The following is a 26,246-nucleotide window of genomic DNA, read 5'->3' on the forward strand; positions in this document are numbered from 1 at the left end:
GTAGGTTTAAGGAGAGTCCACCTGTCTGTGAGCTGTTGCTTTTCTCATGAATCGGGCTAGCGTATGCTCCATGCTTTGGCTTCTCACCTGTCTGTTGCTCATGACAGAACGGTGGCTTAGTCTCACTGGCAATTTAGTCGTAAATCTTGCTGCCTTTTCTCTTTTCCGGCAACATGCATAGGCCTAAAATGTCAATTCTCTATAGGCTCCTGTCACACCAACTTATAGTAGCCAACAATTGCTGAGGAAAGCACACATCTTAAGCCGAAATAGCTCAGTTGGGAGAGCATTAGACTGAAGATCTAAAGGTCCCTGGTTCAATCCCGGGTTTTGGCAACTGCCTGTTTTTCTTTTGGTGTAACGCTTCCCGGCAAGACTGGGCAGACCAAGACCACGGTTTAGAAACTGGTTCAGTGCATATTAGGGTCTCGGGCACAGCAGAAAAGCAATTGTACAACTTCCCGCAGTATATGGTTTTGTCAGCCAACGTGCAAGGACATGTCCAAAATCTATTCTTCTCAATAGGACCAGGTTACACCACCACATAGCGCTGCAAAGCCTTGGGGGAAAAAAAGGCTGGCATGTTGGATTGTTGCAGCCCTCACCTGCGTTATGCCAATCAAACCAAGTGGAAGAGTCTGCTTCACAGAGGAAATGCAATGTGTCCGAAAGGAATGGCAGCGCGCAGCCGAGCAAAACAACTTATCAAATGCATTCCGGGGTGAACAAGACTTAGCCGGCTTTGAAAGATACTAAAAGTCACGGCGCCGCCAAAACTAGTCTTTGACAACTTGATGCAAGTAAATAGAACTTTTTTGAACCATGGGATGAATAAAATCCAATACATTTTCTTCCTCGTGCTGATGCATCAGATTAGAAAACCAGAAGCAGGACATAAAAAGTATCTTCGCGGTCCGAAATGACTTCCATGACAAAAGCTACAATTGCGCAGCTGAAGATTCTCAGCTTCCTCAGGTTTCAGGCCGCTTCTTCTTCCATACACACAAAATGAGAAGCATAACCACTCCTTCCTAGAAAAGGCAATATCACTTATTCAACCAATTTCCTTGCGGAGTCACTTCTCTTGCAGGGTCCCAAAAGACACAGTATACACGCAAGTCATTTTGATTTTGCCTTTCACTTTAGTTTGAAGAAAGATGTATGATTGTATGCCTTTTATCAGGAAAATTGGGTGAAAATGGCTACGTCAGATGAAAAGCAAAGCTTTAAAACGAAGAAAGATTACAAACTGTATGACTTTTTCAGGGAAAGTGGCTCAAAATGGCTACGTCAGATGAAAAGCAAGAGGGTTAGCAGCTAGATAAGGTTCCTTTCGAAAAGAGAACACTTGGAGCATTTTCCTTCACTCTGGTCCTTTGGTAGTACTACGGCTGGTTTAAGGCTTCTTTAGAGCAGTGTATTTGGACTCCTCAAAACCTCTATCTAGCTTTAAAAATGTAAAGCCATATATTGCTTCCCACGTTGCATTTCATTGATTTCTAGCCTACTCGCATGAATTTGAACAATCTTGAATATTGTAAACTGACTTTGTGAAGATCCACCAACATTTTCTTTTTTGATTTCAGTGAAATGTATTCACAGTGCCCTGTGAGTAGACTTTGCTGTGTCACACATTTCATAGATTCTGATTTCCAACGTACAGATTTGCTGAGAGGAGGAGTTTCAGGAGGCAGAGTCAGTACAGGAATCACAGCTTGCAGGCAGCAAGGTACCATGGGAGCTGCAGTCCTTAGAAAATGAAAGTAAAGAGCAGAGAAGAAGCTGAACACCATGCCGGAAATCCAGGAAATTGTGGAAATAGATGGCCAGCAGAGAAACAGCAATCACAACATAAAAGGAGGTTACTGAGGCAAGCTTACATTGGTTTGTCAAGGGGAACTATTGCTCCTATTGTTCCTATTGCCATTACCATGCTAATGTTTGAAAATAAAAGTGTAGGCTTGGACTTTAGATCTCCTTTAAGGTCACTGGGACCCCTTCGCCTTGCCACCACACACCTGCTGGCTTGCTCCTTTGGAATGTGCCAAAATAGCTCAGTTGGGAGAGCGTTAGACTGAAGATCTAAAGGTCCCTGGTTTGATCCCGGGTTTCGGCATCTATTGTAGGTTTAAGGAGAGTCCACCTGTCTGTGAGCTGTTGCTTTTCTCATGAATCGGGCTAGCGTATGCTCCATGCTTTGGCTTCTCACCTGTCTGTTGCTCATGACAGAACGGTGGCTTAGTCTCACTGGCAATTTAGTCGTGAATCTTGCTGCCTTTTCTCTTTTCCGGCAACATGCATAGGCATAAAAATCTCAATTCTCCATAGGCTCCTGTCACACCAACTTATAGTAGCCAACAATTGCTGAAGAAAGCACACATCTTAAGCCGAAATAGCTCAGTTGGGAGAGCGTTAGACTGAAGATCTAAAGGTCCCTGGTTCAATCCCGGGTTTCGGCAACTGCCTGCGTTTCTTTTGGTGTAACGCTTCCCGGCAAGACTGGGCAGACCAAGACCAAGGTTTAGAAACTGGTTCAGTGCATATTAGGGTCTCGGGCGCAGCAGAAAAGCAATTGTACAACTTCCCGCAGTATATGGTTTTCTCAGCCAACGTGCAAGGACATGTCCAAAATCTATTCTTCTCAATAGGACCAGGTTACACCACCACATAGCGCTGGAAAGCCTTGGGGGAAAAAAAGGCTGGCATGTTGCATTGTTGCAGCCCTCACCTGCGTTATGCCAATCAAACCAAGTGGAAGAGTCTGCTTCACAGAGGAAATGCAATGTGTCCGAAAGGAATGGCAGCGCGCAGCCGAGCAAAACAACTTATCAAATGCATTCCGGGGTGAACAAGACTTAGCCGGCTTTGAAAGATACTAAAAGTCACGGCGCCGCCAAAACTAGTCTTTGACAACTTGATGCAAGTAAATAGAACTTTTTTGAACCATGGGATGAATAAAATCCAATACATTTTCTTCCTCGTGCTGATGCATCACACTAGAAAACCAGAAGCAGGTCAGAAAAAGTATCTTCGCGGTCCGAAATGACTTCCATGACAAAAGCTACAATTGCGCAGCTGAAGATTCTCAGCTTCCTCAGGTTGCAGGCCGCTTTTTCTTCCATACACACAAAATGAGAAGCATAACCACTCCTTCCTAGAAAAAGCAATATCACTTATTCAACCAATTTCCTTGCGGAGTCACTTCTCTTGCAGGGTCCCAAAAGACACAGTATACACGCAAGTCATTTTGATTTTGCCTTTCACTTTAGTTTGAAGAAAGATGTATGATTGTATGCCTTTTATCAGGAAAATTGGGTGAAAATGGCTACGTCAGATGAAAAGCAAAGCTTTAAAGCGAAGAAAGATTACAAACTGTATGACTTTTTCAGGGAAAGTGGCTCAAAATGGCTACGTCAGATGAAAAGCAAGAGGGTTAGCAGCTAGATAAGGTTCCTTTTGAAAAGAGAACACTTGGAGCATTTTCCTTCACTCTGGTCCTTTGGTAGTACTACGGCTGGTTTAAGGCTTCTTTAGAGCAGTGTATTTGGACTCCTCAAAACCTCTATCTAGCTTTAAAAATGTAAAGATATATATTGCTTCCCACATTGCATTTCATTGATTTCTAGCCTACTCGCATGAATTTGAACAATCTTGAATATTGTAAACTGACTTTGTGAAGATCCACCAACATTTTCTTTTTTGATTTCAGTGAAATGTATTCACAGTTCCCTGTGAGTAGACTTTGCTGTGTCACACATTTCACAGAGTCTGATTTCCAACGTACAGATTTGCTGAGAGGAGGAGTTTCAGGAGGCAGAGTCAGTACAGGAATCACAGCTTGCAGGCAGCAAGGTACCATGGGAGCTGCAGTCCTTAGGAAATGAAAGTAAAGAGCAGAGAAGAAGCTGAACACCATGCCGGAAATCCAGGAAATTGTGGAAATAGATGGCCAGCAGAGAAACAGCAATCACAACATAAAAGGAGGTTACTGAGGCAAGCTTACATTGGTTTGTCAAGGGGAACTATTGCTCCTATTGTTCCTATTGCCATTACCATGCTGATGTTTGAAAATAAAAGTGTAGGCTGGGACTTTAGATCTCCTTTAAGGTCTCTGGGACCCCTTCGCCTTGCCACCACACACCTGCTGGCTTGCTCCTTTGGAATGTGCCGAAATAGCTCAGTTGGGAGAGCGTTAGACTGAAGATCTAAAGGTCCCTGGTTTGATCCTGGGTTTCGGCATCTGTTGTAGGTTTAAGGAGAGTCCACCTGTCTGTGAGCTGTTGCTTTTCTCATGAATCGGGCTAGCGTATGCTCCATGCTTTGGCTTCTCACCTGTCTGTTGCTCATGACAGAACGGTGGCTTAGTCTCACTGGCAATTTAGTCGTGAATCTTGCTGCCTTTTCTCTTTTCCGGCAACATGCATAGGCATAAAAATCTCAATTCTCCATAGGCTCCTGACACACCAACTTATAGTAGCCAACAATTGCTGAGGAAAGCACACGTCTTAAGCCGAAATAGCTCAGTTGGGAGAGCGTTAGACTGAAGATCTAAAGGTCCCTGGTTCAATCCCGGGTTTCGGCAACTGCCTGCATTTCTTTTGGTGTAACGCTTCCCGGCAAGACTGGGCAGACCAAGACCAAGGTTTAGAAACTGGTTCAGTGCATATTAGGGTGTCGGGCGCTGCAGAAAAGCAATTGTACAACTTTCCGCAGTATATGGTTTTCTCAGCCAACGTGCAAGGACATGTCCAAAATCTATTCTTCTCAATAGGACCAGGTAACACCACCACATAGCGCTGGAAAGCCTTGGGGGAAAAAAAGGCTGACATGTTGCATTGTTGCAGCCCTCACCTGCGTTATGCCAATCTAACCAATTGGAAGAGTCTGCTTCACAGAGGAAATGCAATGTGTCCGAAAGGAATGGCAGTGCGCAGCCGAGCAAAACAACTTATCAAATGCATTCCGGGGTGAACAAGACTTAGCCGGCTTTGAAAGATACTAAAAGTCACGGCGCCGCCAAAACTAGTCTTTGACAACTTGATGCAAGTAAATAGAACTTTTTTGAACCATGGGATGAATAAAATCCAATACATTTTCTTCCTCGTGCTGATGCATCAGACTAGAAACCAGAAGCAGGTCAGAAAAAGTATCTTCGCGGTCCGAAATGACTTCCATGACAAAAGCTACAATTGCGCAGCTGAAGATTCTCAGCTTCCTCATGTTGCAGGCCGCTTCTTCTTCCATACACACAAAATGAGAAGCATAACCACTCCTTCCTAGAAAAAGCAATATCACTTATTCAACCAATTTCCTTGCGGAGTCACTTCTCTTGCAGGGTCCCAAAAGACACAGTATACACGCAAGTCATTTTGATTTTGCCTTTCACTTTAGTTTGAAGAAAGATGTATGATTGTATGCCTTTTATCAGGAAAATTGGGTGAAAATGGCTACGTCAGATGAAAAGCAAAGCTTTAAAGCGAAGAAAGATTACAAACTGTATGACTTTTTCAGGGAAAGTGGCTCAAAATGGCTACGTCAGATGAAAAGCAAGAGGGTTAGCAGCTAGATAAGGTTCCTTTCGAAAAGAGAACACTTGGAGCATTTTCCTTCACTCTGGTCCTTTGGTAGTACTACGGCTGGTTTAAGGCTTCTTTAGAGCAGTGTATTTGGACTCCTCAAAACCTCTATCTAGCTTTAAAAATGTAAAGCCATATATTGCTTCCCACGTTGCATTTCATTGATTTCTAGCCTACTCGCATGAATTTGAACAATCTTGAATATTGTAAACTGACTTTGTGAAGATCCACCAACATTTTCTTTTTTGATTTCAGTGAAATGTATTCACAGTGCCCTGTGAGTAGACTTTGCTGTGTCACACATTTCACAGAGTCTGATTTCCAACGTACAGATTTGCTGAGAGGAGGAGTTTCAGGAGGCAGAGTCAGTACAGGAATCACAGCTTGCAGGCAGCAAGGTACCATGGGAGCTGCAGTCCTTAGAAAATGAAAGTAAAGAGCAGAGAAGAAGCTGAACACCATGCCGAAAATCCAGGAAATTGTGGAAATAGATGGCCAGCAGAGAAACAGCAATCACAACATAAAAGGAGGTTACTGAGGCAAGCTTACATTGGTTTGTCAAGGGGAACTATTGCTCCTATTGTTCCTATTGCCATTACCATGCTGATGTTTTTAAAATAAAAGTGTAGGCTGGGACTTTAGATCTCCTTTAAGGTCTCTGGGACCCCTTCGCCTTGCCGCCACACACCTGCTGGTTTGCTCCTTTGGAATGTGCCGAAATAGCTTAGTTGGGAGAGCGTTAGACTGAAGATCTAAAAGTCCCTGGTTCGATCCCGGGTTTCGGCATCTGTTGTAGGTTTAAGGAGAGTCCACCTGTCTGTGAGCTGTTGCTTTTCTCATGAATCGGGCTAGCGTATGCTCCATGCTTTGGCTTCTCACCTGTCTGTTGCTCATGACAGAACGGTGGCTTAGTCTCACTGGCAATTTAGTCATGAATCTTGCTGCCTTTTCTCTTTTCCGGCAACATGCATAGGCATAAAAATCTCAATTCTCCATAGGCTCCTGTCACACCAACTTATAGTAGCCAACAATTGCTGAGGAAAGCAGACATCTTAAGCCGAAATAGCTCAGTTGGGAGAGCGTTAGACTGAAGATCTAAAGGTCCCTGGTTCAATCCCGGGTTTCGGCAACTGCCTGCGTTTCTTTTGGTGTAACGCTTCCCGGCAAGACTGGGCAGACCAAGTCCAAGGTTTAGAAACTGGTTCAGTGCATATTAGGGTCTCGGGCGCAGCAGAAAAGCAATTGTACAACTTCGCGCAGTATATGGTTTTCTCAGCCAACGTGCAAGGACATGTCCAAAATCTATTCTTCTCAATAGGACCAGGTTACACCACCACATAGCGCTGCAAAGCCTTGGGGGAAAAAAAGGCTGGCATGTTGCATTGTTGCAGCCCTCACCTGCGTTATGCCAATCTAACCAATTGGAAGAGTCTGCTTCACAGAGGAAATGCAATGTGTCCGAAAGGAATGGCAGTGCGCAGCCGAGCAAAACAACTTATCAAATGCATTCCGGGGTGAACAAGACTTAGCCGGCTTTGAAAGATACTAAAAGTCACGGCGCCGCCAAAACTAGTCTTTGACAACTTGATGCAAGTAAATAGAACTTTTTTGAACCATGGGATGAATAAAATCCAATACATTTTCTTCCTCGTGCTGATGCATCAGACTAGAAACCAGAAGCAGGTCAGAAAAAGTATCTTCGCGGTCCGAAATGACTTCCATGACAAAAGCTACAATTGCGCAGCTGAAGATTCTCAGCTTCCTCATGTTGCAGGCCGCTTCTTCTTCCATACACACAAAATGAGAAGCATAACCACTCCTTCCTAGAAAAGGCAATATCACTTATTCAACCAATTTCCTTGCGGAGTCACTTCTCTTGCAGGGTCCCAAAAGACACAGTATACACGCAAGTCATTTTGATTTTGCCTTTCACTTTAGTTTGAAGAAAGATGTATGATTGTATGCCTTTTATCAGGAAAATTGGGTGAAAATGGCTACGTCAGATGAAAAGCAAAGCTTTAAAGCGAAGAAAGATTACAAACTGTATGACTTTTTCAGGGAAAGTGGCTCAAAATGGCTACGTCAGATGAAAAGCAAGAGGGTTAGCAGCTAGATAAGGTTCCTTTCGAAAAGAGAACACTTGGAGCATTTTCCTTCACTCTGGTCCTTTGGTAGTACTACGGCTGGTTTAAGGCTTCTTTAGAGCAGTGTATTTGGACTCCTCAAAACCTCTATCTAGCTTTAAAAATGTAAAGCCATATATTGCTTCCCACATTGCATTTCATTGATTTCTAGCCTACTCGCATGAATTTGAACAATCTTGAATATTGTAAACTGACTTTGTGAAGATCCACCAACATTTTCTTTTTTGATTTCAGTGAAATGTATTCACAGTGCCCTGTGAGTAGACTTTGCTGTGTCACACATTTCACAGAGTCTGATTTCCAACGTACAGATTTGCTGAGAGGAGGAGTTTCAGGAGGCAGAGTCAGTACAGGAATCACAGCTTGCAGGCAGCAAGGTACCATGGGAGCTGCAGTCCTTAGAAAATGAAAGTAAAGAGCAGAGAAGAAGCTGAACACCATGCCGAAAATCCAGGAAATTGTGGAAATAGATGGCCAGCAGAGAAACAGCAATCACAACATAAAAGGAGGTTACTGAGGCAAGCTTACATTGGTTTGTCAAGGGGAACTATTGCTCCTATTGTTCCTATTGCCATTACCATGCTGATGTTTGAAAATAAAAGTGTAGGCTGGGACTTTAGATCTCCTTTAAGGTCTCTGGGACCCCTTCGCCTTGCCGCCACACACCTGCTGCTTTGCTCCTTTGGAATGTGCCGAAATAGCTCAGTTGGGAGAGCGTTAGACTGAAGATCTAAAGGTCCCTGGTTCGATCCCGGGTTTCGGCATCTGTTGTAGGTTTAAGGAGAGTCCATCTGTCTGTGAGCTGTTGCTTTTCTCATGAATCGGGCTAGCGTATGCTCCATGCTTTGGCTTCTCACCTGTCTGTTGCTCATGACAGAACGGTGGCTTAGTCTCACTGGCAATTTAGTCGTGAATCTTGCTGCCTTTTCTCTTTTCCGGCAACATGCATAGGCATAAAAATCTCAATTCTCCATAGGCTCCTGACACACCAACTTATAGTAGCCAACAATTGCTGAGGAAAGCACACGTCTTAAGCCAAAATAGCTCAGTTGGGAGAGCGTTAGACTGAAGATCTAAAGGTCCCTGGTTCAATCCCGGGTTTCGGCAACTGCCTGCATTTCTTTTGGTGTAACGCTTCCCGGCAAGACTGGGCAGACCAAGACCAAGGTTTAGAAACTGGTTCAGTGCATATTAGGGTCTCGGGCGCAGCAGAAAAGCAATTGTACAACTTCGCGCAGTATATGGTTTTCTCAGCCAACGTGCAAGGACATGTTCAAAATCTATTCTTCTCAATAGGACCAGGTTACACCACCACATAGCGCTGCAAAGCCTTGGGGGAAAAAAAGGCTGGCATGTTGCATTGTTGCAGCCCTCACCTGCGTTATGCCAATCTAACCAATTGGAAGAGTCTGCTTCACAGAGGAAATGCAATGTGTCCGAAAGGAATGGCAGTGCGCAGCCGAGCAAAACAACTTATCAAATGCATTCCGGGGTGAACAAGACTTAGCCGGCTTTGAAAGATACTAAAAGTCACAGCGCCGCCAAAACTAGTCTTTGACAACTTGATGCAAGTAAATAGAACTTTTTTGAACCATGGGATGAATAAAATCCAATACATTTTCTTCCTCGTGCTGATGCATCAGACTAGAAACCAGAAGCTGGTCAGAAAAAGTATCTTCGCGGTCCGAAATGACTTCCATGACAAAAGCTACAATTGCGCAGCTGAAGATTCTCAGCTTCCTCATGTTGCAGGCCGCTTCTTCTTCCATACACAGAAAATGAGAAGCATAACCACTCCTTCCTAGAAAAAGCAATATCACTTATTCAACCAATTTCCTTGCGGAGTCACTTCTCTTGCAGGGTCCCAAAAGACACAGTATACACGCAAGTCATTTTGATTTTGCCTTTCACTTTAGTTTGAAGAAAGATGTATGATTGTATGCCTTTTATCAGGAAAATTGGGTGAAAATGGCTACGTCAGATGAAAAGCAAAGCTTTAAAGCGAAGAAAGATTACAAACTGTATGACTTTTTCAGGGAAAGTGGCTCAAAATGGCTACGTCAGATGAATAGCAAGAGGGTTAGCAGCTAGATAAGGTTCCTTTCGAAAAGAGAACACTTGGAGCATTTTCCTTCACTCTGGTCCTTTGGTAGTACTACGGCTGGTTTAAGGCTTCTTTAGAGCAGTGTATTTGGACTCCTCAAAACCTCTATCTAGCTTTAAAAATGTAAAGCCATATATTGCTTCCCACGTTGCATTTCATTGATTTCTAGCCTACTCGCATGAATTTGAACAATCTTGAATATTGTAAACTGACTTTGTGAAGATCCACCAACATTTTCTTTTTTGATTTCAGTGAAATGTATTCACAGTGCCCTGTGAGTAGACTTTGCTGTGTCACACATTTCACAGAGTCTGATTTCCAACGTACAGATTTGCTGAGAGGAGGAGTTTCAGGAGGCAGAGTCAGTACAGGAATCACAGCTTGCAGGCAGCAAGGTACCATGGGAGCTGCAGTCCTTAGGAAATGAAAGTAAAGAGCAGAGAAGAAGCTGAACACCATGCCGAAAATCCAGGAAATTGTGGAAATAGATGGCCAGCAGAGAAACAGCAATCACAACATAAAAGGAGGTTACTGAGGCAAGCTTACATTGGTTTGTCAAGGGGAACTATTGCTCCTATTGTTCCTATTGCCATTACCATGCTGATGTTTGAAAATAAAAGTGTAGGCTGGGACTTTAGATCTCCTTTAAGGTCTCTGGGACCCCTTCGCCTTGCCGCCACACACCTGCTGGTTTGCTCCTTTGGAATGTGCCGAAATAGCTCAGTTGGGAGAGCGTTAGACTGAAGATCTAAAAGTCCCTGGTTCGATCCCGGGTTTCGGCATCTGTTGTAGGTTTAAGGAGAGTCCACCTGTCTGTGAGCTGTTGCTTTTCTCATGAATCGGGCTAGCGTATGCTCCATGCTTTGGCTTCTCACCTGTCTGTTGCTCATGACAGAACGCTGGCTTAGTCTCACTGGCAATTTAGTCATGAATCTTGCTGCCTTTTCTCTTTTCCGGCAACATGCATAGGCATAAAAATCTCAATTCTCCATAGGCTCCTGTCACACCAACTTATAGTAGCCAACAATTGCTGAAGAAAGCAGACATCTTAAGCCGAAATAGCTCAGTTGGGAGAGCGTTAGACTGAAGATCTAAAGGTCCCTGGTTCAATCCCAGGTTTCGGCAACTGCCTGCGTTTCTTTTGGTGTAACGCTTCCCGGCAAGACTGGGCAGACCAAGACCAAGGTTTAGAAACTGGTTCAGTGCATATTAGGGTCTCGGGCGCAGCAGAAAAGCAATTGTACAACTTCGCGCAGTATATGGTTTTCTCAGCCAACGTGCAAGGACATGTCCAAAATCTATTCTTCTCAATAGGACCAGGTTACACCACCACATAGCGCTGCAAAGCCTTGGGGGAAAAAAAGGCTGGCATGTTGCATTGTTGCAGCCCTCACCTGCGTTATGCCAATCTAACCAATTGGAAGAGTCTGCTTCACAGAGGAAATGCAATGTGTCCGAAAGGAATGGCAGTGCGCAGCCGAGCAAAACAACTTATCAAATGCATTCCGGGGTGAACAAGACTTAGCCGGCTTTGAAAGATACTAAAAGTCACGGCGCCGCCAAAACTAGTCTTTGACAACTTGATGCAAGTAAATAGAACTTTTTTGAACCATGGGATGAATAAAATCCAATACATTTTCTTCCTCGTGCTAATGCATCAGACTAGAAACCAGAAGCAGGTCAGAAAAAGTATCTTCGCGGTCCGAAATGACTTCCATGACAAAAGCTACAATTGCGCAGCTGAAGATTCTCAGCTTCCTCATGTTGCAGGCCGCTTCTTCTTCCATACACACAAAATGAGAAGCATAACCACTCCTTCCTAGAAAAGGCAATATCACTTATTCAACCAATTTCCTTGCGGAGTCACTTCTCTTGCAGGGTCCCAAAAGACACAGTATACACGCAAGTCATTTTGATTTTGCCTTTCACTTTAGTTTGAAGAAAGATGTATGATTGTATGCCTTTTATCAGGAAAATTGGGTGAAAATGGCTACGTCAGATGAAAAGCAAAGCTTTAAAGCGAAGAAAGATTACAAACTGTATGACTTTTTCAGGGAAAGTGGCTCAAAATGGCTACGTCAGATGAAAAGCAAGAGGGTTAGCAGCTAGATAAGGTTCCTTTTGAAAAGAGAACACTTGGAGCATTTTCCTTCACTCTGGTCCTTTGGTAGTACTACGGCTGGTTTAAGGCTTCTTTAGAGCAGTGTATTTGGACTCCTCAAAACCTCTATCTAGCTTTAAAAATGTAAAGCCATATATTGCTTCCCACATTGCATTTCATTGATTTCTAGCCTACTCGCATGAATTTGAACAATCTTGAATATTGTAAACTGACTTTGTGAAGATCCACCAACATTTTCTTTTTTGATTTCAGTGAAATGTATTCACAGTGCCCTGTGAGTAGACTTTGCTGTGTCACACATTTCACAGAGTCTGATTTCCAACGTACAGATTTGCTGAGAGGAGGAGTTTCAGGAGGCAGAGTCAGTACAGGAATCACAGCTTGCAGGCAGCAAGGTACCATGGGAGCTGCAGTCCTTAGAAAATGAAAGTAAAGAGCAGAGAAGAAGCTGAACACCATGCCGAAAATCCAGGAAATTGTGGAAATAGATGGCCAGCAGAGAAACAGCAATCACAACATAAAAGGAGGTTACTGAGGCAAGCTTACATTGGTTTGTCAAGGGGAACTATTGCTCCTATTGTTCCTATTGCCATTACCATGCTGATGTTTGAAAATAAAAGTGTAGGCTGGGACTTTAGATCTCCTTTAAGGTCTCTGGGACCCCTTCGCCTTGCCGCCACACACCTGCTGGTTTGCTCCTTTGGAATGTGCCGAAATAGCTCAGTTGGGAGAGCGTTAGACTGAAGATCTAAAGGTCCCTGGTTCAATCCCGGGTTTCGGCATCTGTTGTAGGTTTAAGGAGAGTCCACCTGTCTGTGAGCTGTTGCTTTTCTCATGAATCGGGCTAGCGTATGCTCCATGCTTTGGCTTCTCACCTGTCTGTTGCTCATGACAGAACGGTGGCTTAGTCTCACTGGCAATTTAGTCATGAATCTTGCTGCCTTTTCTCTTTTCCGGCAACATGCATAGGCATAAAAATCTCAATTCTCCATAGGCTCCTGTCACACCAACTTATAGTAGCCAACAATTGCTGAGGAAAGCACACATCTTAAGCCGAAATAGCTCAGTTGGCAGAGCGTTAGACTGAAGATCTAAAGGTCCCTGGTTCAATCCCGGGTTTCGGCAACTGCCTGCGTTTCTTTTGGTGTAACGCTTCCTGGCAAGACTGGGCAGACCAAGTCCAAGGTTTAGAAACTGGTTCAGTGCATATTAGGGTCTCGGGCGCAGCAGAAAAGCAATTGTACAAGTTCGCGCAGTATATGGTTTTCTCAGCCAACGTGCAAGGACATGTCCAAAATCTATTCTTCTCAATAGGACCAGGTTACACCACCACATAGCGCTGCAAAGCCTTGGGGGAAAAAAAGGCTGGCATGTTGCATTGTTGCAGCCCTCACCTGCGTTATGCCAATCAAACCAAGTGGAAGAGTCTGCTTCACAGAGGAAATGCAATGTGTCCGAAAGGAATGGCAGCGCGCAGCCGAGCAAAACAACTTATCAAATGCATTCCGGGGTGAACAAGACTTAGCCGGCTTTGAAAGATACTAAAAGTCACGGCGCCGCCAAAACTAGTCTTTGACAACTTGATGCAAGTAAATAGAACTTTTTTGAACCATGGGATGAATAAAATCCAATACATTTTCTTCCTCGTGCTGATGCATCAGACTAGAAAACCAGAAGCAGGTCAGAAAAAGTATCTTCGCGGTCCGAAATGACTTCCATGACAAAAGCTACAATTGCGCAGCTGAAGATTCTCAGCTTCCTCAGGTTGCAGGCCGCTTTTTCTTCCATACACACAAAATGAGAAGCATAACCACTCCTTCCTAGAAAAAGCAATATCACTTATTCAACCAATTTCCTTGCGGAGTCACTTCTCTTGCAGGGTCCCAAAAGACACAGTATACACGCAAGTCATTTTGATTTTGCCTTTCACTTTAGTTTGAAGAAAGATGTATGATTGTATGCCTTTTATCAGGAAAATTGGGTGAAAATGGCTACGTCAGATGAAAAGCAAAGCTTTAAAGCGAAGAAAGATTACAAACTGTATGACTTTTTCAGGGAAAGTGGCTCAAAATGGCTACGTCAGATTAAAAGCAAGAGGGTTAGCAGCTAGATAAGGTTCCTTTTGAAAAGAGAACACTTGGAGCATTTTCCTTCACTCTGGTCCTTTGGTAGTACTACGGCTGGTTTAAGGCTTCTTTAGAGCAGTGTATTTGGACTCCTCAAAACCTCTATCTAGCTTTAAAAATGTAAAGCCATATATTGCTTCCCACATTGCATTTCATTGATTTCTAGCCTACTCGCATGAATTTGAACAATCTTGAATATTGTAAACTGACTTTGTGAAGATCCACCAACATTTTCTTTTTTGATTTCAGTGAAATGTATTCACAGTGCCCTGTGAGTAGACTTTGCTGTGTCACACATTTCACAGAGTCTGATTTCCAACGTACAGATTTGCTGAGAGGAGGAGTTTCAGGAGGCAGAGTCAGTACAGGAATCACAGCTTGCAGGCAGCAAGGTACCATGGGAGCTGCAGTCCTTAGAAAATGAAAGTAAAGAGCAGAGAAGAAGCTGAACACCATGCCGAAAATCCAGGAAATTGTGGAAATAGATGGCCAGCAGAGAAACAGCAATCACAACATAAAAGGAGGTTACTGAGGCAAGCTTACATTGGTTTGTCAAGGGGAACTATTGCTCCTATTGTTCCTATTGCCATTACCATGCTGATGTTTGAAAATAAAAGTGTAGGCTGGGACTTTAGATCTCCTTTAAGGTCTCTGGGACCCCTTCGCCTTGCCGCCACACACCTGCTGGTTTGCTCCTTTGGAATGTGCCGAAATAGCTCAGTTGGGAGAGCGTTAGACTGAAGATCTAAAGGTCCCTGGTTCAATCCCGGGTTTCGGCATCTGTTGTAGGTTTAAGGAGAGTCCACCTGTCTGTGAGCTGTTGCTTTTCTCATGAATCGGGCTAGCGTATGCTCCATGCTTTGGCTTCTCACCTGTCTGTTGCTCATGACAGAACGGTGGCTTAGTCTCACTGGCAATTTAGTCATGAATCTTGCTGCCTTTTCTCTTTTCCGGCAACATGCATAGGCATAAAAATCTCAATTCTCCATAGGCTCCTGTCACACCAACTTATAGTAGCCAACAATTGCTGAGGAAAGCACACATCTTAAGCCGAAATAGCTCAGTTGGCAGAGCGTTAGACTGAAGATCTAAAGGTCCCTGGTTCAATCCTGGGTTTCGGCAACTGCCTGCGTTTCTTTTGGTGTAACGCTTCCTGGCAAGACTGGGCAGACCAAGTCCAAGGTTTAGAAACTGGTTCAGTGCATATTAGGGTCTCGGGCGCAGCAGAAAAGCAATTGTACAACTTCGCGCAGTATATGGTTTTCTCAGCCAACGTGCAAGGACATGTCCAAAATCTATTCTTCTCAATAGGACCAGGTTACACCACCACATAGCGCTGCAAAGCCTTGGGGGAAAAAAAGGCTGGCATGTTGCATTGTTGCAGCCCTCACCTGCGTTATGCCAATCAAACCAAGTGGAAGAGTCTGCTTCACAGAGGAAATGCAATGTGTCCGAAAGGAATGGCAGCGCGCAGCCGAGCAAAACAACTTATCAAATGCATTCCGGGGTGAACAAGACTTAGCCGGCTTTGAAAGATACTAAAAGTCACGGCGCCGCCAAAACTAGTCTTTGACAACTTGATGCAAGTAAATAGAACTTTTTTGAACCATGGGATGAATAAAATCCAATACATTTTCTTCCTCGTGCTGATGCATCAGACTAGAAAACCAGAAGCAGGTCAGAAAAAGTATCTTCGCGGTCCGAAATGACTTCCATGACAAAAGCTACAATTGCGCAGCTGAAGATTCTCAGCTTCCTCAGGTTGCAGGCCGCTTTTTCTTCCATACACACAAAATGAGAAGCATAACCACTCCTTCCTAGAAAAAGCAATATCACTTATTCAACCAATTTCCTTGCGGAGTCACTTCTCTTGCAGGGTCCCAAAAGACACAGTATACACGCAAGTCATTTTGATTTTGCCTTTCACTTTAGTTTGAAGAAAGATGTATGATTGTATGCCTTTTATCAGGAAAATTGGGTGAAAATGGCTACGTCAGATGAAAAGCAAAGCTTTAAAGCGAAGAAAGATTACAAACTGTATGACTTTTTCAGGGAAAGTGGCTCAAAATGGCTACGTCAGATGAAAAGCAAGAGGGTTAGCAGCTAGATAAGGTTCCTTTTGAAAAGAGAACACTTGGAGCATTTTCCTTCACTCTGGTCCTTTGGTAGTACTACGGCTGGTTTAAGGCTTCTTTAGAGCAGTGTATTTGGACTCCTCAAAACCTCTATCTAGCTTTAAAAATGTAAAGCCATATATTGCTTCCCACGTTGCATTTCATTGATTTCTAGCCTACTCGCATGAATTTGAACAATCTTGAATATTGTAAACTGACTTTGTGAAGATCCACCAACATTTTCTTTTTTGATTTCAGTGAAATGTATTCACAGTTCCCTGTGAGTAGACTTTGCTGTGTCACACATTTCACAGAGTCTGATTTCCAACGTACAGATTTGCTGAGAGGAGGAGTTTCAGGAGGCAGAGTCAGTACAGGAATCACAGCTTGCAGGCAGCAAGGTACCATGGGAGCTGCAGTCCTTAGGAAATGAAAGTAAAGAGCAGAGAAGAAGCTGAACACCATGCCGGAAATCCAGGAAATTGTGGAAATAGATGGCCAGCAGAGAAACAGCAATCACAACATAAAAGGAGGTTACTGAGGCAAGCTTACATTGGTTTGTCAAGGGGAACTATTGCTCCTATTGTTCCTATTGCCATTACCATGCTGATGTTTGAAAATAAAAGTGTAGGCTGGGACTTTAGATCTCCTTTAAGGTCTCTGGGACCCCTTCGCCTTGCCACCACACACCTGCTGGCTTGCTCCTTTGGAATGTGCCGAAATAGCTCAGTTGGGAGAGCATTAGACTGAAGATCTAAAGGTCCCTGGTTCGATCCCGGGTTTCGGCATCTGTTGTAGGTGTAAGGAGAGTCCACGTGTCTGTGAGCTGTTGCTTTTCTCATGAATCGGGCTAGCGTATGCTCCATGCTTTGGCTTCTCACCTGTCTGTTGCTCATGACAGAACGGTGGCTTAGTCTCACTGGCAATTTAGTCGTGAATCTTGCTGCCTTTTCTCTTTTCCGGCAACATGCATAGGCATAAAAATCTCAATTCTCCATAGGCTCCTGACACACCAACTTATAGTAGCCAACAATTGCTGAGGAAAGCACACGTCTTAAGCCGAAATAGCTCAGTTGGGAGAGCGTTAGACTGAAGATCTAAAGGTCCCTGGTTCAATCCCGGGTTTCGGCAACTGCCTGCATTTCTTTTGGTGTATCGCTTCCCGGCAAGACTGGGCAGACCAAGACCAAGGTTTAGAAACTGGTTCAGTGCATATTAGGGTGTCGGGCGCAGCAGAAAAGCAATTGTACAACTTTCCGCAGTATATGGTTTTCTCAGCCAACGTGCAAGGACATGTCCAAAATCTATTCTTCTCAATAGGACCAGGTAACACCACCACATAGCGCTGGAAAGCCTTGGGGGAAAAAAAGGCTGACATGTTGCATTGTTGCAGCCCTCACCTGCGTTATGCCAATCAAACCAAGTGGAAGAGTCTGCTTCACAGAGGAAATGCAATGTGTCCGAAAGGAATGGCAGCGCGCAGCCGAGCAAAACAACTTGTCAAATGCATTCCGGGGTGAACAAGACTTAGCCGGCTTTGAAAGATACTAAAAGTCACGGCGCCGCCAAAACTAGTCTTTGACAACTTGATGCAAGTAAATAGAACTTTTTTGAACCATGGGATGAATAAAATCCAATACATTTTCTTCCTCGTGCTGATGCATCAGACTAGAAACCAGAAGCAGGTCAGAAAAAGTATCTTCGCGGTCCGAAATGACTTCCATGACAAAAGTTACAATTGCGCAGCTGAAGATTCTCAGCTTCCTCAGGTTGCAGGCCGCTTCTTCTTCCATGCACACAAAATGAGAAGCATAACCACTCCTTCCTAGAAAAGGCAATATCACTTATTCAACCAATTTCCTTGCGGAGTCACTTCTCTTGCAGGGTCCCAAAAGACACAGTATACACGCAAGTCATTTTGATTTTGCCTTTCACTTTAGTTTGAAGAAAGATGTATGATTGTATGCCTTTTATCAGGAAAATTGGGTGAAAATGGCTACGTCAGATGAAAAGCAAAGCTTTAAAGCGAAGAAAGATTACAAACTGTATGACTTTTTCAGGGAAAGTGGCTCAAAATGGCTACGTCAGATGAAAAGCAAGAGGGTTAACAGCTAGATAAGGTTCCTTTCGAAAAGAGAACACTTGGAGCATTTTCCTTCACTCTGGTCCTTTGGTAGTACTACGGCTGGTTTAAGGCTTCTTTAGAGCAGTGTATTTGGACTCCTCAAAACCTCTATCTAGCTTTAAAAATGTAAAGCCATATATTGCTTCCCACGTTGCATTTCATTGATTTCTAGCCTACTCGCATGAATTTGAACAATCTTGAATATTGTAAACTGACTTTGTGAAGATCCACCAACATTTTCTTTTTTGATTTCAGTGAAATGTATTCACAGTTCCCTGTGAGTAGACTTTGCTGTGTCACACATTTCACAGAGTCTGATTTCCAACGTACAGATTTGCTGAGAGGAGGAGTTTCAGGAGGCAGAGTCAGTACAGGAATCACAGCTTGCAGGCAGCAAGGTACCATGGGAGCTGCAGTCCTTAGGAAATGAAAGTAAAGAGCAGAGAAGAAGCTGAACACCATGCCGGAAATCCAGGAAATTGTGGAAATAGATGGCCAGCAGAGAAACAGCAATCACAACATAAAAGGAGGTTACTGAGGCAAGCTTACATTGGTTTGTCAAGGGGAACTATTGCTCCTATTGTTCCTATTGCCATTACCATGCTGATGTTTGAAAATAAAAGTGTAGGCTGGGACTTTAGATCTCCTTTAAGGTCTCTGGGACCCCTTCGCCTTGCCGCCACACACCTGCTGGTTTGCTCCTTTGGAATGTGCCGAAATAGCTCAGTTGGGAGAGCGTTAGACTGAAGATCTAAAAGTCCCTGGTTCGATCCCGGGTTTCGGCATCTGTTGTAGGTTTAAGGAGAGTCCACCTGTCTGTGAGCTGTTGCTTTTCTCATGAATCGGGCTAGCGTATGCTCCATGCTTTGGCTTCTCACCTGTCTGTTGCTCATGACAGAACGCTGGCTTAGTCTCACTGGCAATTTAGTCATGAATCTTGCTGCCTTTTCTCTTTTCCGGCAACATGCATAGGCATAAAAATCTCAATTCTCCATAGGCTCCTGTCACACCAACTTATAGTAGCCAACAATTGCTGAAGAAAGCAGACATCTTAAGCCGAAATAGCTCAGTTGGGAGAGCGTTAGACTGAAGATCTAAAGGTCCCTGGTTCAATCCCGGGTTTCGGCAACTGCCTGCGTTTCTTTTGGTGTAACGCTTCCCGGCAAGACTGGGCAGACCAAGACCAAGGTTTAGAAACTGGTTCAGTGCATATTAGGGTCTCGGGCGCAGCAGAAAAGCAATTGTACAACTTCGCGCAGTATATGGTTTTCTCAGCCAACGTGCAAGGACATGTCCAAAATCTATTCTTCTCAATAGGACCAGGTTACACCACCACATAGCGCTGCAAAGCCATGGGGGAAAAAAAGGCTGGCATGTTGCATTGTTGCAGCCCTCACCTGCGTTATGCCAATCTAACCAATTGGAAGAGTCTGCTTCACAGAGGAAATGCAATGTGTCCGAAAGGAATGGCAGTGCGCAGCCGAGCAAAACAACTTATCAAATGCATTCCGGGGTGAACAAGACTTAGCCGGCTTTGAAAGATACTAAAAGTCACGGCGCCGCCAAAACTAGTCTTTGACAACTTGATGCAAGTAAATAGAACTTTTTTGAACCATGGGATGAATAAAATCCAATACATTTTCTTCCTCGTGCTAATGCATCAGACTAGAAACCAGAAGCAGGTCAGAAAAAGTATCTTCGCGGTCCGAAATGACTTCCATGACAAAAGCTACAATTGCGCAGCTGAAGATTCTCAGCTTCCTCATGTTGCAGGCCGCTTCTTCTTCCATACACACAAAATGAGAAGCATAACCACTCCTTCCTAGAAAAGGCAATATCACTTATTCAACCAATTTCCTTGCGGAGTCACTTCTCTTGCAGGGTCCCAAAAGACACAGTATACACGCAAGTCATTTGGATTTTGCCTTTCACTTTAGTTTGAAGAAAGATGTATGATTGTATGCCTTTTATCAGGAAAATTGGGTGAAAATGGCTACGTCAGATGAAAAGCAAAGCTTTAAAGCGAAGAAAGATTACAAACTGTATGACTTTTTCAGGGAAAGTGGCTCAAAATGGCTACGTCAGATGAAAAGCAAGAGGGTTAGCAGCTAGATAAGGTTCCTTTTGAAAAGAGAACACTTGGAGCATTTTCCTTCACTCTGGTCCTTTGGTAGTACTACGGCTGGTTTAAGGCTTCTTTAGAGCAGTGTATTTGGACTCCTCAAAACCTCTATCTAGCTTTAAAAATGTAAAGCCATATATTGCTTCCCACATTGCATTTCATTGATTTCTAGCCTACTCGCATGAATTTGAACAATCTTGAATATTGTAAACTGACTTTGTGAAGATCCACCAACATTTTCTTTTTTGATTTCAGTGAAATGTATTCACAGTGCCCTGTGAGTAGACTTTGCTGTGTCACACATTTCACAGAGTCTGATTTCCAACGTACAGATTTGCTGAGAGGAGGAGTTTCAGGAGGCAGAGTCAGTACAGGAATCACAGCTTGCAGGCAGCAAGGTACCATGGGAGCTGCAGTCCTTAGAAAATGAAAGTAAAGAGCAGAGAAGAAGCTGAACACCATGCCGAAAATCCAGGAAATTGTGGAAATAGATGGCCAGCAGAGAAACAGCAATCACAACATAAAAGGAGGTTACTGAGGCAAGCTTACATTGGTTTGTCAAGGGGAACTATTGCTCCTATTGTTCCTATTGCCATTACCATGCTGATGTTTGAAAATAAAAGTGTAGGCTGGGACTTTAGATCTCCTTTAAGGTCTCTGGGACCCCTTCGCCTTGCCGCCACACACCTGCTGGTTTGCTCCTTTGGAATGTGCCGAAATAGCTCAGTTGGGAGTGCGTTAGACTGAAGATCTAAAGGTTCCTGGTTCAATCCCGGGTTTCGGCATCTGTTGTAGGTTTAAGGAGAGTCCACCTGTCTGTGAGCTGTTGCTTTTCTCATGAATCGGGCTAGCGTATGCTCCATGCTTTGGCTTCTCACCTGTCTGTTGCTCATGACAGAACGGTGGCTTAGTCTCACTGGCAATTTAGTCATGAATCTTGCTGCCTTTTCTCTTTTCCGGCAACATGCATAGGCATAAAAATCTCAATTCTCCATAGGCTCCTGTCACACCAACTTATAGTAGCCAACAATTGCTGAGGAAAGCACACATCTTAAGCCGAAATAGCTCAGTTGGCAGAGCGTTAGACTGAAGATCTAAAGGTCCCTGGTTCAATCCCGGGTTTCGGCAACTGCCTGCGTTTCTTTTGGTGTAACGCTTCCTGGCAAGACTGGGCAGACCAAGTCCAAGGTTTAGAAACTGGTTCAGTGCATATTAGGGTCTCGGGCGCAGCAGAAAAGCAATTGTACAACTTCGCGCAGTATATGGTTTTCTCAGCCAACGTGCAAGGACATGTCCAAAATCTATTCTTCTCAATAGGACCAGGTTACACCACCACATAGCGCTGCAAAGCCTTGGGGGAAAAAAAGGCTGGCATGTTGCATTGTTGCAGCCCTCACCTGCGTTATGCCAATCAAACCAAGTGGAAGAGTCTGCTTCACAGAGGAAATGCAATGTGTCCGAAAGGAATGGCAGCGCGCAGCCGAGCAAAACAACTTATCAAATGCATTCCGGGGTGAACAAGACTTAGCCGGCTTTGAAAGATACTAAAAGTCACGGCGCCGCCAAAACTAGTCTTTGACAACTTGATGCAAGTAAATAGAACTTTTTTGAACCATGGGATGAATAAAATCCAATACATTTTCTTCCTCGTGCTGATGCATCAGACTAGAAAACCAGAAGCAGGTCAGAAAAAGTATCTTCGCGGTCCGAAATGACTTCCATGACAAAAGCTACAATTGCGCAGCTGAAGATTCTCAGCTTCCTCAGGTTGCAGGCCGCTTTTTCTTCCATACACACAAAATGAGAAGCATAACCACTCCTTCCTAGAAAAAGCAATATCACTTATTCAACCAATTTCCTTGCGGAGTCACTTCTCTTGCAGGGTCCCAAAAGACACAGTATACACGCAAGTCATTTTGATTTTGCCTTTCACTTTAGTTTGAAGAAAGATGTATGATTGTATGCCTTTTATCAGGAAAATTGGGTGAAAATGGCTACGTCAGATGAAAAGCAAAGCTTTAAAGCGAAGAAAGATTACAAACTGTATGACTTTTTCAGGGAAAGTGGCTCAAAATGGCTACGTCAGATGAAAAGCAAGAGGGTTAGCAGCTAGATAAGGTTCCTTTTGAAAAGAGAACACTTGGAGCATTTTCCTTCACTCTGGTCCTTTGGTAGTACTACGGCTGGTTTAAGGCTTCTTTAGAGCAGTGTATTTGGACTCCTCAAAACCTCTATCTAGCTTTAAAAATGTAAAGCCATATATTGCTTCCCACGTTGCATTTCATTGATTTCTAGCCTACTCGCATGAATTTGAACAATCTTGAATATTGTAAACTGACTTTGTGAAGATCCACCAACATTTTCTTTTTTGATTTCAGTGAAATGTATTCACAGTTCCCTGTGAGTAGACTTTGCTGTGTCACACATTTCACAGAGTCTGATTTCCAACGTACAGATTTGCTGAGAGGAGGAGTTTCAGGAGGCAGAGTCAGTACAGGAATCACAGCTTGCAGGCAGCAAGGTACCATGGGAGCTGCAGTCCTTAGGAAATGAAAGTAAAGAGCAGAGAAGAAGCTGAACACCATGCCGGAAATCCAGGAAATTGTGGAAATAGATGGCCAGCAGAGAAACAGCAATCACAACATAAAAGGAGGTTACTGAGGCAAGCTTACATTGGTTTGTCAAGGGGAACTATTGCTCCTATTGTTCCTATTGCCATTACCATGCTGATGTTTGAAAATAAAAGTGTAGGCTGGGACTTTAGATCTCCTTTAAGGTCTCTGGGACCCCTTCGCCTTGCCACCACACACCTGCTGGCTTGCTCCTTTGGAATGTGCCGAAATAGCTCAGTTGGGAGAGCATTAGACTGAAGATCTAAAGGTCCCTGGTTCGATCCCGGGTTTCGGCATCTGTTGTAGGTGTAAGGAGAGTCCACGTGTCTGTGAGCTGTTGCTTTTCTCATGAATCGGGCTAGCGTATGCTCCATGCTTTGGCTTCTCACCTGTCTGTTGCTCATGACAGAACGGTGGCTTAGTCTCACTGGCAATTTAGTCGTGAATCTTGCTGCCTTTTCTCTTTTCCGGCAACATGCATAGGCATAAAAATCTCAATTCTCCATAGGCTCCTGACACACCAACTTATAGTAGCCAACAATTGCTGAGGAAAGCACACGTCTTAAGCCGAAATAGCTCAGTTGGGAGAGCGTTAGACTGAAGATCTAAAGGTCCCTGGTTCAATCCCGGGTTTCGGCAACTGCCTGCATTTCTTTTGGTGTATCGCTTCCCGGCAAGACTGGGCAGACCAAGACCAAGGTTTAGAAACTGGTTCAGTGCATATTAGGGTGTCGGGCGCAGCAGAAAAGCAATTGTACAACTTTCCGCAGTATATGGTTTTCTCAGCCAACGTGCAAGGACATGTCCAAAATCTATTCTTCTCAATAGGACCAGGTAACACCACCACATAGCGCTGGAAAGCCTTGGGGGAAAAAAAGGCTGACATGTTGCATTGTTGCAGCCCTCACCTGCGTTATGCCAATCAAACCAAGTGGAAGAGTCTGCTTCACAGAGGAAATGCAATGTGTCCGAAAGGAATGGCAGCGCGCAGCCGAGCAAAACAACTTGTCAAATGCATTCCGGGGTGAACAAGACTTAGCCGGCTTTGAAAGATACTAAAAGTCACGGCGCCGCCAAAACTAGTCTTTGACAACTTGATGCAAGTAAATAGAACTTTTTTGAACCATGGGATGAATAAAATCCAATACATTTTCTTCCTCGTGCTGATGCATCAGACTAGAAACCAGAAGCAGGTCAGAAAAAGTATCTTCGCGGTCCGAAATGACTTCCATGACAAAAGTTACAATTGCGCAGCTGAAGATTCTCAGCTTCCTCAGGTTGCAGGCCGCTTCTTCTTCCATGCACACAAAATGAGAAGCATAACCACTCCTTCCTAGAAAAGGCAATATCACTTATTCAACCAATTTCCTTGCGGAGTCACTTCTCTTGCAGGGTCCCAAAAGACACAGTATACACGCAAGTCATTTTGATTTTGCCTTTCACTTTAGTTTGAAGAAAGATGTATGATTGTATGCCTTTTATCAGGAAAATTGGGTGAAAATGGCTACGTCAGATGAAAAGCAAAGCTTTAAAGCGAAGAAAGATTACAAACTGTATGACTTTTTCAGGGAAAGTGGCTCAAAATGGCTACGTCAGATGAAAAGCAAGAGGGTTAACAGCTAGATAAGGTTCCTTTCGAAAAGAGAACACTTGGAGCATTTTCCTTCACTCTGGTCCTTTGGTAGTACTACGGCTGGTTTAAGGCTTCTTTAGAGCAGTGTATTTGGACTCCTCAAAACCTCTATCTAGCTTTAAAAATGTAAAGCCATATATTGCTTCCCACGTTGCATTTCATTGATTTCTAGCCTACTCGCATGAATTTGAACAATCTTGAATATTGTAAACTGACTTTGTGAAGATCCACCAACATTTTCTTTTTTGATTTCAGTGAAATGTATTCACAGTTCCCTGTGAGTAGACTTTGCTGTGTCACACATTTCACAGAGTCTGATTTCCAACGTACAGATTTGCTGAGAGGAGGAGTTTCAGGAGGCAGAGTCAGTACAGGAATCACAGCTTGCAGGCAGCAAGGTACCATGGGAGCTGCAGTCCTTAGGAAATGAAAGTAAAGAGCAGAGAAGAAGCTGAACACCATGCCGGAAATCCAGGAAATTGTGGAAATAGATGGCCAGCAGAGAAACAGCAATCACAACATAAAAGGAGGTTACTGAGGCAAGCTTACATTGGTTTGTCAAGGGGAACTATTGCTCCTATTGTTCCTATTGCCATTACCATGCTGATGTTTGAAAATAAAAGTGTAGGCTGGGACTTTAGATCTCCTTTAAGGTCTCTGGGACCCCTTCGCCTTGCCACCACACACCTGCTGGCTTGCTCCTTTGGAATGTGCTGAAATAGCTCAGTTGGGAGAGCGTTAGACTGAAGATCTAAAGGTCCCTGGTTCGATCCCGGGTTTCAGCATCTGTTGTAGGTGTAAGGAGAGTCCACATGTCTGTGAGCTGTTGCTTTTCTCATGAATCGGGCTAGCGTATGCTCCATGCTTTGGCTTCTCACCTGTCTGTTGCTCATGACAGAACGGTGGCTTAGTCTCACTGGCAATTTAGTCGTGAATCTTGCTGCCTTTTCTCTTTTCCGGCAACATGCATAGGCATAAAAATCTCAATTCTCCATAGGCTCCTGTCACACCAACTTATAGTAGCCAACAATTGCTGAGGAAAGCACACATCTTAAGCCGAAATAGCTCAGTTGGGAGAGCGTTAGACTGAAGATCTAAAGGTCCCTGGTTCAATCCCGGGTTTCGGCAACTGCCTGCGTTTCTTTTGGTGTAACGCTTCCCGGCAAGACTGGGCAGACCAAGACCAAGGTTTAGAAACTGGTTCAGTGCATATTAGGGTCTCGGGCGCAGCAGAAAAGCAATTGTACAACTTCGCGCAGTATATGGTTTTCTCAGCCAACGTGCAAGGACATGTTCAAAATCTATTCTTCTCAATAGGACCAGGTTACACCACCACATAGCGCTGCAAAGCCTTGGGGGAAAAAAAGGCTGGCATGTTGCATTGTTGCAGCCCTCACCTGCGTTATGCCAATCTAACCAATTGGAAGAGTCTGCTTCACAGAGGAAATGCAATGTGTCCGAAAGGAATGGCAGTGCGCAGCCGAGCAAAACAACTTATCAAATGCATTCCGGGGTGAACAAGACTTAGCCGGCTTTGAAAGATACTAAAAGTCACGGCGCAGCCAAAA

The 26,246-nt window shown here is 44.0% G+C and overlaps 17 non-coding genes across 17 annotated transcripts; all 17 read left to right on the top strand.

Moving 5' to 3' along the window:
* The first annotated feature begins 263 nt into the window (after positions 1-263).
* TRNAF-GAA (transfer RNA phenylalanine (anticodon GAA)) lies at positions 264-336 on the top strand. Its single transcript has one exon. It is a non-coding gene; the product is annotated as a tRNA-Phe (tRNA).
* A 2,050-nt stretch (positions 337-2,386) lies between these two features.
* TRNAF-GAA (transfer RNA phenylalanine (anticodon GAA)) lies at positions 2,387-2,459 on the top strand. The gene has a single exon. It is a non-coding gene; the product is annotated as a tRNA-Phe (tRNA).
* Positions 2,460-4,509: 2,050 nt separating this feature from the next.
* TRNAF-GAA (transfer RNA phenylalanine (anticodon GAA)) lies at positions 4,510-4,582 on the top strand. The gene has a single exon. It is a non-coding gene; the product is annotated as a tRNA-Phe (tRNA).
* Positions 4,583-6,632: 2,050 nt separating this feature from the next.
* On the top strand, positions 6,633-6,705 carry TRNAF-GAA (transfer RNA phenylalanine (anticodon GAA)). The gene has a single exon. It is a non-coding gene; the product is annotated as a tRNA-Phe (tRNA).
* A 1,706-nt stretch (positions 6,706-8,411) lies between these two features.
* TRNAF-GAA (transfer RNA phenylalanine (anticodon GAA)) lies at positions 8,412-8,484 on the top strand. The gene has a single exon. It is a non-coding gene; the product is annotated as a tRNA-Phe (tRNA).
* A 2,392-nt stretch (positions 8,485-10,876) lies between these two features.
* TRNAF-GAA (transfer RNA phenylalanine (anticodon GAA)) lies at positions 10,877-10,949 on the top strand. The gene has a single exon. It is a non-coding gene; the product is annotated as a tRNA-Phe (tRNA).
* A 1,706-nt stretch (positions 10,950-12,655) lies between these two features.
* On the top strand, positions 12,656-12,728 carry TRNAF-GAA (transfer RNA phenylalanine (anticodon GAA)). Its single transcript has one exon. It is a non-coding gene; the product is annotated as a tRNA-Phe (tRNA).
* Positions 12,729-12,998: 270 nt separating this feature from the next.
* Positions 12,999-13,071, top strand: TRNAF-GAA (transfer RNA phenylalanine (anticodon GAA)). The gene has a single exon. It is a non-coding gene; the product is annotated as a tRNA-Phe (tRNA).
* Positions 13,072-14,778: 1,707 nt separating this feature from the next.
* Positions 14,779-14,851, top strand: TRNAF-GAA (transfer RNA phenylalanine (anticodon GAA)). Its single transcript has one exon. It is a non-coding gene; the product is annotated as a tRNA-Phe (tRNA).
* Positions 14,852-16,901: 2,050 nt separating this feature from the next.
* Positions 16,902-16,974, top strand: TRNAF-GAA (transfer RNA phenylalanine (anticodon GAA)). The gene has a single exon. It is a non-coding gene; the product is annotated as a tRNA-Phe (tRNA).
* Positions 16,975-17,244: 270 nt separating this feature from the next.
* TRNAF-GAA (transfer RNA phenylalanine (anticodon GAA)) lies at positions 17,245-17,317 on the top strand. The gene has a single exon. It is a non-coding gene; the product is annotated as a tRNA-Phe (tRNA).
* A 2,049-nt stretch (positions 17,318-19,366) lies between these two features.
* On the top strand, positions 19,367-19,439 carry TRNAF-GAA (transfer RNA phenylalanine (anticodon GAA)). Its single transcript has one exon. It is a non-coding gene; the product is annotated as a tRNA-Phe (tRNA).
* Positions 19,440-21,488: 2,049 nt separating this feature from the next.
* TRNAF-GAA (transfer RNA phenylalanine (anticodon GAA)) lies at positions 21,489-21,561 on the top strand. The gene has a single exon. It is a non-coding gene; the product is annotated as a tRNA-Phe (tRNA).
* A 1,707-nt stretch (positions 21,562-23,268) lies between these two features.
* TRNAF-GAA (transfer RNA phenylalanine (anticodon GAA)) lies at positions 23,269-23,341 on the top strand. The gene has a single exon. It is a non-coding gene; the product is annotated as a tRNA-Phe (tRNA).
* Positions 23,342-23,611: 270 nt separating this feature from the next.
* On the top strand, positions 23,612-23,684 carry TRNAF-GAA (transfer RNA phenylalanine (anticodon GAA)). The gene has a single exon. It is a non-coding gene; the product is annotated as a tRNA-Phe (tRNA).
* A 1,706-nt stretch (positions 23,685-25,390) lies between these two features.
* TRNAF-GAA (transfer RNA phenylalanine (anticodon GAA)) lies at positions 25,391-25,463 on the top strand. The gene has a single exon. It is a non-coding gene; the product is annotated as a tRNA-Phe (tRNA).
* Positions 25,464-25,733: 270 nt separating this feature from the next.
* Positions 25,734-25,806, top strand: TRNAF-GAA (transfer RNA phenylalanine (anticodon GAA)). The gene has a single exon. It is a non-coding gene; the product is annotated as a tRNA-Phe (tRNA).
* Positions 25,807-26,246: the final 440 nt, after the last annotated feature.

This window comes from Staurois parvus, unplaced genomic scaffold (genome assembly GCF_062004578.1).
Source record: "Staurois parvus isolate SC_StPar_1 unplaced genomic scaffold, SC_StPar_1.0 ptg000126l, whole genome shotgun sequence".
NCBI lineage: Eukaryota > Metazoa > Chordata > Amphibia > Anura > Ranidae > Staurois > Staurois parvus.